At 49.0% G+C, this 8,999-nt stretch overlaps 1 pseudogene; it reads left to right on the top strand.

The window, feature by feature from the left end:
• Positions 1-2,889: 2,889 nt before the first annotated feature.
• LOC144671560 (trypsin-like) lies at positions 2,890-8,274 on the top strand (annotated as a pseudogene).
• Positions 8,275-8,999: the final 725 nt, after the last annotated feature.

Below are 8,999 nucleotides of genomic sequence, written 5' to 3' on the forward strand. Positions count from 1 at the left end.
CTACAACACTCCCTATCTCTGTAAACTCCTCCAGCCCCTACAACACTCACTATCTCTGTAACCTCCTCTGGCCCCTTCAACACTCCCTATCTCTGTAACCTTCTCCAGCACCTACAAACCTCCCTATCTCATCAACCTCCTCCAGCCCCTACAACCCTCCCCATCTCTGTGAACACCTCCAGCCCATAAAACGCTCCCCATCTTTGTGACCTCCTGCAGCCCCTACAACCCCCCCTATCTCTGTAGCCTGCTCCAGGCCTTACAACAATCCCTACCTCTGTAACCTCTTCCAGCCCCTACAACACTCCATATCTCTGTAACCTCTTCCAGCCCCTACAACACTCACTAACTTTGTAACCTCGTCCAGCCCTTACAACCACCCCCATCTCTGTGACCTCCTCCAGCCCCTACAACCCTCCCCGTTTCGCCAGTACTGGTGCCAGACCCCATGAATAGAAACCCAATTCTCCCAACACAAATCTTACAGCCACACAGTCATACAAACATACTGACATAAGTACAATCAGAGGACTCCAGCCTAAGGGCTGTGACCGCCTCTGGGGACAACACAATCCAGGTGACCACACCTCTCCACCTCCTGCACCCTAGATGCATCGCAGAGTCCAAAGCCCGGACTCCAGCTCATTAGTCTCTGAGCTGGAGTTCCTCGAGCTGCGGACACTCACGGTAGATGTGTCACACAGGGACCCTCCATCCCTTGTGGGCTGCACCTTTTTGCCTCATCACATCCCCGCCAAGCACCTCAGTGGTGGGGGGACGTTTTACTTTGTCCAAGACGCTATCGGAATGCAAGTTTCTGTCGTAATTGGCGTGTAGGGTGGACTTGTCCAGTAATGGAGATTGATTGTCCAGTAATGGTGATTGATTGTCCAGTAATGGTGATTGATTGTCCAGTAATGGTGATTGATTGTCCAGTAATGGTGATTGATTGTCCAGTAATGGTGATTGATTCAGGGTTTGTGCCTGGACAACGTATCAATATAGACCTGAGGTCAACAGCTAAGGCGTCAATCCTTCCAGAATTCGCTTCTCAAATGATGTCTTGAAGCTGATTCATGATTAGCCACGTCCGATTGCTGGGACTGTCACTTTATGCCACATATATAAAGGACAGGGGCTTCACTGGGATCATTCCCTGCGCTGGGATAAGCTGTAAGATGCAGGCTTTCCTCTTCACCCTGCTCCTGGGAGCGGCAGGTATGATCACAGATATACTGAAATGTGTGTGTGGGGGTCCACAAGCGTGGCTGCTTGTCTGGCAATGTCTCCTCTCCCTGGCTACCCATCCCCATTCCTTTCCCTGGCAACAGGCTGAGACTGAACCTGTCAGCTTGTAACCTCGGGGTCACATTTGACCCCCAGATTTGCTCACTGTCAAACCATTCCTATTTCCCCCTCTGCAACATTGCCCAGCTTCACCCCGACCCCGTCTCCTCTCATCTCATCTACTGCTGAAACCCTCATCCAATCCAGCATTGCCCCCTGATGCGACTATTCTGACAAATCCCTGACTGTTCTCCCACGTTCCACCCTCCGTAAACTTGAGGTCATCCGAACCTCTGCTGCCCGTGCCTTAACTCGCACTGAGTCCCACTCAACTATCATCTCTGGTGCTCACTGACCAGCATTGGCTCCTGGTTAGCAACATATTGATTTTAAAATTCCACCAGCCCCTACAACCCTCCCTATCTCTGTAACCTCCTCCAGCCCCTACAACCCTCCCTATCTCTGTAACCACCTCCAGCGCATACAATCCTCCCTATCTCTGTAACCACCTCCAGCGCCTACAACCCTCACTATCCCTGTAACCTCCTCCAGCCCCTACAACGCTCCCTATCTCTGTAACCTCCTCCAGCCCCTACAACCCTCCCTATCTCTGTAACCTCCTCCAGCACCTAGAACACTCCCTATCTCTGTAACCTCCTCCAGCCCCTACAATTGTCCCTACCTCTGTAACCTCCTCCTGCCTCTACAACTCTCCCTACCTCTGTAACCTCCTCCAGCGCCTACAACCCTCCCTATCCCTCTCACCTTCTCCAGCCCCTACAAACCTCCCTATTTCTGTAACCTCCTCCAGTCCCTACAACCCTCTGAGATCTCTGCTCTCCTCCAATTCCGGCCACTTGACCATCCCCCGATTCCCATTGCTCCACCATTGGCGGCCGTGCCATCAGCTGCCTGGGGCCCTAAACTCTGAAAATCCCTCCCTAAACCTCTCCACCTCTCTATGTCTCTCTTTCTCACTCTCTCCCTCCTCCTTTAAAACGCTCTTAAAATCCAATCATTATGACTAATCCTTTGGCTGCCTGTCCCTGATGTCTCTTTATGTGACTCAGCGAGATACTTTGTTTGATAATCAACCCTGTGAAGCTGTTTCATTATGTTAAAGGCACTATAGAAACGTAAGATGTTGTTGTTGCTAAGTGTCTGAGTGTGTGCATATGCAAGCGTTTGTATGTGTTTGAGTGAAAGTTTTTGTGTGTGTGTCTGAGTGTGTATGTGTACATGTACAGGTGTGGGAGTGTGTATTTGTGTGTGTGTGTGATTGTGTGGCTGAGTGTAAGTGTGTTTTTGTGTGTGGGTGTGTGTGTCTGTGGGTGTGTGTGACTGTGTGTATTTGTGTGCGTGTGTATTTCTGTGCGCGTGTATTTGTGTGCATATGTATTTGGGTGTGTGTGTGTGTAAGTAAGTGTGTGTGTTTGTGTGTGTGAATGTGTGTAAGCGTGTATGTGTGTGTGACTGCGTAAGTGTGTGTGTGATTTTGTGTAAGCGTGTATGAGTGTGTGACTGCGTAAGTGTGTGTGTGGTTGTGTGTGATTGTGTGTGTGTGTGTGTGTGTGACTGTGGGTGCGTGTGTCAAATCAGACGATGACCCTCACTCTCTGTATTTTTCTTTACTCAGCTGCTGCTCCTGCAAATGTGAAGATCATTAACGGCCAGAATTGTTATCCTCACTCTATGCCCTGGCAGGTTTTTCTGACCTATAATGGGAATCGCTGGTGTGGGGGCTCCCTGATAAACGACCGGTGGATAGTGTCAGCTGCTCATTGTTAGCAACCGTAAGTCCAGAGATGATCACAGCAACAAGCAAACATAAAAACATACACAAACATACAAACATACACAAACATACAAACATACACAAACATACAAACATACACAAACATACATACAAACATACACAAACATACAAATGTCCACAAACATACATACAAACATACACAAACATACATAAACATACAAACACTCACAAACATACATACAAACATACACAAACATGCATAAATATACCAACACTCACAAACATACATACATTCATACACAGACATACATAAACATACAATGACCCACAAACATACACAAGCATGCTTACATGCAAACATACACAAACATACACACACACTCAAACATACATACAAGCGTACACAAACATACATACAAACATACACAAACATACATACAAACATACACAAATATACACAAACATACATACAAAAACACACGAATACACACAAACATACATACAAGCATACACAAACATACGAACACTCACAAACACACACAAACATACAAACATAGACAAACATACATACAAACATATACAATCATACACAGATCAACACTGAATGATACAGAGACAATAACATGAACATACAGATGTCCAAGCATACAATCTTACAGCGCACACATATAAACAATGATGGAGTAATAAGGGTTCTCTTGCAGACATTTCTCATACTTTCTGTATCACGATATGTGCACTCACCCTCCAAAAACGCTATATAGAAACTTCATCATCCCCCAAAAACCTCCTAAAAAAAGGCAAAACTCCAGATGACTAATGCCCGGGTAGTGAGGGGGCAGTTTGACACTGGCCTCCTCTACATTCTTTTCTTATTCTTGTTGGCAAGAAGGACCCAAAATTAATGATTAAAACAGGGGTCAAAGTGAAAGGAAGGAGCAAGCCAAAGAGGAGCAGCAGATACAAAACACGGGCTTCAGCCTCAGCTGGAGGATTGTGTCCAGCTCTGGGCACCACACTTTAGGAAGGATGTGAAGGCATTAGAGAGAGAGCAGTAAGGATTCATGAGAATGGATCCAGGGATGAGGAACATCAGTTAATGTGGAGAGAGTGGAGGAGCTGGGACTGTTCTCCTTGGGGAATATGTATGTTTGTATGTATGTTTGTGTATGTTTGTATGTTTGTGTATGTTTGTATGTTTGTGTATGTTTGTATGTATGTCTCTCCTTGGAGAAGAGAAGGTCGAGAGGAGGTTTGATAGAGGGGTTCAAAATCACGAGGGTTCTGGACTGGGTAGAGAGGGAGAAACCGTTCCCATTGGGGGGAAGGATCGAGAACCAGAGGGGCACAGATTTAAGGGGATTAGTAAAAGAAGCAACGGAGACATGAGGAGAAACTATTTCACCCTGCGAGTGGCTAGGATCTGGAATGCACTGCCCGAGAGTTTGAGGGAGGCAGGTGCAATCGAGGCTTTCGAAAGGGAATCAGGTTGTTATCCGAAGGGGAAACATTTGCAGGGTTACGGGGAAAGGACAGGGGGAATGGGTTTAGGTGAGTTGCTCTTTCAGAGAGCAGACAGGGACACGACGGGCTGAATGGCCTCCAGCTGCGCGATAACCATTCGGCGGCTTCCGGGAAACAGGAAGTGGGGAAATGACAGTGTTCAGCACTTCTCCTCTGATTGCCCAGGGCCAGCATCCTCGTGGCGCATCTGGGCGAACACAACCTCTCTCACCCCGAGGGGACGGAGCAGCGAATCCAAGTGGCCTCGGCCATCGTGCACCCCAGGTTCGACCACATGAACTTCAACAACGACATCATGCTGCTCAAACTCGCCTGGCCCGCCAAATTCGACCGGTACGTCAGGCCCATCCCTCTGCCCAGCCAGTGTGCAACAGCCGGGACTGGATGCATCACCTCTGGCTGGGGGAATCTCGTGATTAACGGAGGTAAGGAGGGCCGGGGTGGTGAGGGGTTGGTGGAGGGGGGAGTGGGAAGGCGAGTTGGGGTTGGGGGCTGTTGGTTAGAACCTGAATGAATACTGCGCTGGTTTGAGGGGATGGTGGGTGGGAGGGCAGTGGGGGGTGTTGGAATGTGCGATCAAGCAATAATACTTCACTTTCCAGGCATAACTGAAATGTAGACATCACTGCTCCCTGGAGACCTGTCCCAGCTTTGGAGACAATTGCAGAGATTTACTAGAAATGTGCCGGCTCTTTGAAGGATCTATCTAATGAGTCCCCACTCTCCCCCTGCTCTTTCCCACATAGCCCTATAATTTCCCTCCCTTCAAGTATTTCTCCAATTCCCCCTTTTGGAAGTTCCTATTGAATCTGCTTCCACCGCCCTTTCAGGCAGCGCCTTCCAGATCACAACAACTCGCTGTGTCAAAAAAAATAATTCTCCTCATCTCCCCCTCTGGTTCTTTTCCCGATTCTCTTCAATCTGTGTCCCTCTGGTTACCGACCCTCCTGCCGCTGGAAACAATTTCTCCTTATTGACTCTATCCAAACCCCTCATGATTTTGAACATCTCAATTCAATCTCCCCCTTAACCTTCTCTGCTCTAAGGAGAACAATCCCAGCTTCTCCAGTCTCTCCACATTAGTCCCAAAACCTGTGCTCGCAGCCCCACACCCATTCCCAATTAAGCTTGATTTTAGCAATAACACCTTTGTTTTTAAATCCCTCCATGGCTTTTCCCTCCCTACCTTTGTAACCTCCTCCAGCCCCGACAAACATCCTGAACTCTGTAACCTCCTCAAGCCCTACAACCCTATCTCTGTAACTTCCTCTAGCCCCTACAACCACATCTCTGTAACCTCCTGAAGCCCCTACAACCATCGTGATCTCTGCAACCTCCTCGAGCCCTAAAACCCTATCTCTGTAACCTCCTCCGGCACCTACAACCCCATCTCTATAACGTCCTCCAGCCCCTACAACCATTGCTATCTCTGTAACCTCCGCCAGCCCCTACCACACTCCCTATCTCTGTAACCTCCTCCAGCCCCTACAACCACCCTATCACTGTAACCTCCTCCAGCTACTACAACCCTCCCTATCTCTGTAAACTCCTCCCGCCCCTACAACCCTCACTTTCTCTGTAACCTCCTCCAAACCCTACAATCCTCCAAGATCTCTGCGCTCCTCCAATTCAGGCCTCTTGACCATCCCCCGATTCCCATCGCTCCACCATTGGCGGCCGTGCCTTCAGCTGCCTGGATCCCTAAGCTCTGGAATTCCCTCTCTAAACCTCTCCACCTCTCTCTCTTTCTCCCCCTTTAAAATACTCCTTAAAACGGACCCCTTTAACTGAGCTTTGGGTCATCTGTCCCTAATATCTCCTTATGTAGCCCGATGCCAAATTTAGCTTGTTCATGCTCTTATGAAGCAGCTTGGGATGTTTTATAAAGTTAACAGTTCTATATAAATTCAAGTATGCTGTTGTTATTAAGGTGGTGTTAATAGCAGTCTACACATGGGCACAATGAGTTATTCTGCTGCTGATTAAGTTGGCCTGTCCCTTTAACGGGGCAACCTCTCATTGATCGAAATGCTGAGCTCATTCAGAGTTCAATTGCCGATTGGCAAATGCCTGTCAATTCAATCCCTTCTACCGCAAGGGATGTCAGCTGTGGCTCAGTTCATAGCACCCTCGCCGTTGAATCAGAGGGTTGCGGGTTCATGTCCCACTCCCGGAAAACCAAGAACTGTGATTGTACTCGAAAGAGTTGCAATCTGTGACTGTTGGTAACTGGAAAGAGTTTCCACTGCCAATTGCACATTGTCAGTTCTCTAGACGGCCACCAGTGTTTCATATTGAGCTCTCCTTCTCCTGGCCACGAGGTTCTTCGCCACCCTGACTACAGTAACCCAACATCTCTTTGTGTCTTGGCGAGCAGACCTGGATTCAATGCCCAGTGTATGCTTTAACCAGAGCTCTGTACACAACACTCAGTAAGCAAGACTATTGATTAAGTCGCTTGCACGTGGGAGGAGGAGACTCACGTTTGGATCGGACTGTGCTGACTCATTTCTTTCCCCTTCAGTACAATATGCCGAAGTCCTACAGTGCCTGAATCAGCCCATCCTGCCTGATGCTGATTGCCGCAAAGCTTATCCACCCTACTTCACGGACAACATGTTCTGCTCAGGATACCTGGAGGGAGGACAGAGCACATGCCAGGTAAAAGTGGCCCGACAGGGTGAGACCGAATGCATCAAACCATGAGCAATAGGAAGTGTCTCAAGCTGAGAGACAGGGGTTACCTCTCCCTGAGGGATGGGGAATGTCTGAATTTGAGGGAGCGTAGGAGCAGGAGGAGGCTATTTGGCCACTTTATCCCGCTGACAGTGCAGTACTCCCTCAGTATGACCCTCTGACAGTGCAGCGCTCCCTCAGTACTGACCCTCCAACAGTGCAGTGCTCCCTCAGTACTGACCCACCGACAGTTTACAGCTTCCTCAGTACTGACCCACCGACAGTGTACAGCTCCCTCAGTACTGACCCTCTGACAGAGCAGCACTTGCTCAATACTGACCCTCCGACAGTGCAGCGCTCCCTCAATACTGACCATCCGACAGTGCAGTTCTCCCTCAGTACTGACCCCCCGACAGTGCAGCGCTCCCTCAGTACTGACCCTCTGACAGTGCAGCACTCCCTCAGTACTGACCCTCTGACAGTGCAGCACTCTCTCAGTACTGACCCTCCGACAGTGCAGCACCACCTCTGTGCTGACCCTCCAACAGTGCAGCGCTCCCTCAGTACTGACCCTCTGATAGTGCAGCACTCCCTCAGTACTGACCCTCCGACAGTGCAACGCTCCCTCAGCACTGAGCCTTGTCCTTTGGTTCTCTGGACAGATACTCAGACCCGCAACCTCCTGATTGTGCGGACAGAGTACCACCCAGCGAGCTCGGGTTCCACACCGGGATCCCGGGGTAGCTACGGATGACCATCCGATTATCACTTTGTCTACCTCACTCCGAATTACACTCCATGTCTTTTTTGCTGCAGGGAGACTCAGGGGGACCTGTGGTCTGTAATGGGGAGCTACAAGGCATTACTTCCTGGGGATACGACTGTGCTATGGAGGATCATCCCAGCGTCTTTGTGAAAGTTTGTAACTACAACAACTGGATCCAAAGGGTCATGGCTGAAAACTGAGCGGAGAATCCTAACCCTGAAACTACCTGCAATGAGGGAAAGGAAAATGTTGCAAGTTCCCAATAAAGATTGATTGTCAAGTTGTGTTGCATTTGGATTCTTATTTTGCTACATCTCTTTTGGAACGTGCAGAATCCCACATCCATCCCCTCGCTGCCTCCAGACTGTAACTATTCCAACATTCCTCTCGGCAATCTGCCTTCCTCAGAGGGATGTCAGAAATAGGAGCAGGAGGAGGCCATTCAGCCCCTCGAGCCTCCTTCCCCCATTCTATACGATCATGGCTGATACTCTACCTCGACTCCGCTTTCCCTCCTTATCGCTTAGCGCCCAAAAATCTATCCATCTCCGTCTTGAATGGATTCAGTGATGGAGCATCCACAGCTCTCTGGGGAAGAGAATTCCAAAGATTTCTCCTTCCGTAAACTTAAACACATCCAAAAATCTGCTGTCCCCATGTCTTAAATCACACACAGTCTCGTGTACCCAGCAACCCCTGTTGCTCGCTGATCTACATTGGCTCCTGGTCGGGCAACACATCGATTTTATAATCCCCATCCTGCTTTTCAAATCCTTCCATGGCCTCCTCACCTCCTCCCTATCTCTGAACCATCCTCCAGACCCTACAACACTCCCTATCTCTGAAACCACCTCCAGCCTCTACAACACTCCCTATCTCTGAAACCTCCTCCAGCACCTACAGCCCTCCCTATCTCTGTAATAACCTCCAACCCATACAACCCTCGTGATATCTGTAACCTCCTCAAGCCCCTACAACTCTCCCAATCTC

Source organism: Cetorhinus maximus, chromosome 33, assembly GCF_964194155.1.
Source record: "Cetorhinus maximus chromosome 33, sCetMax3.hap1.1, whole genome shotgun sequence".
NCBI lineage: Eukaryota > Metazoa > Chordata > Chondrichthyes > Lamniformes > Cetorhinidae > Cetorhinus > Cetorhinus maximus.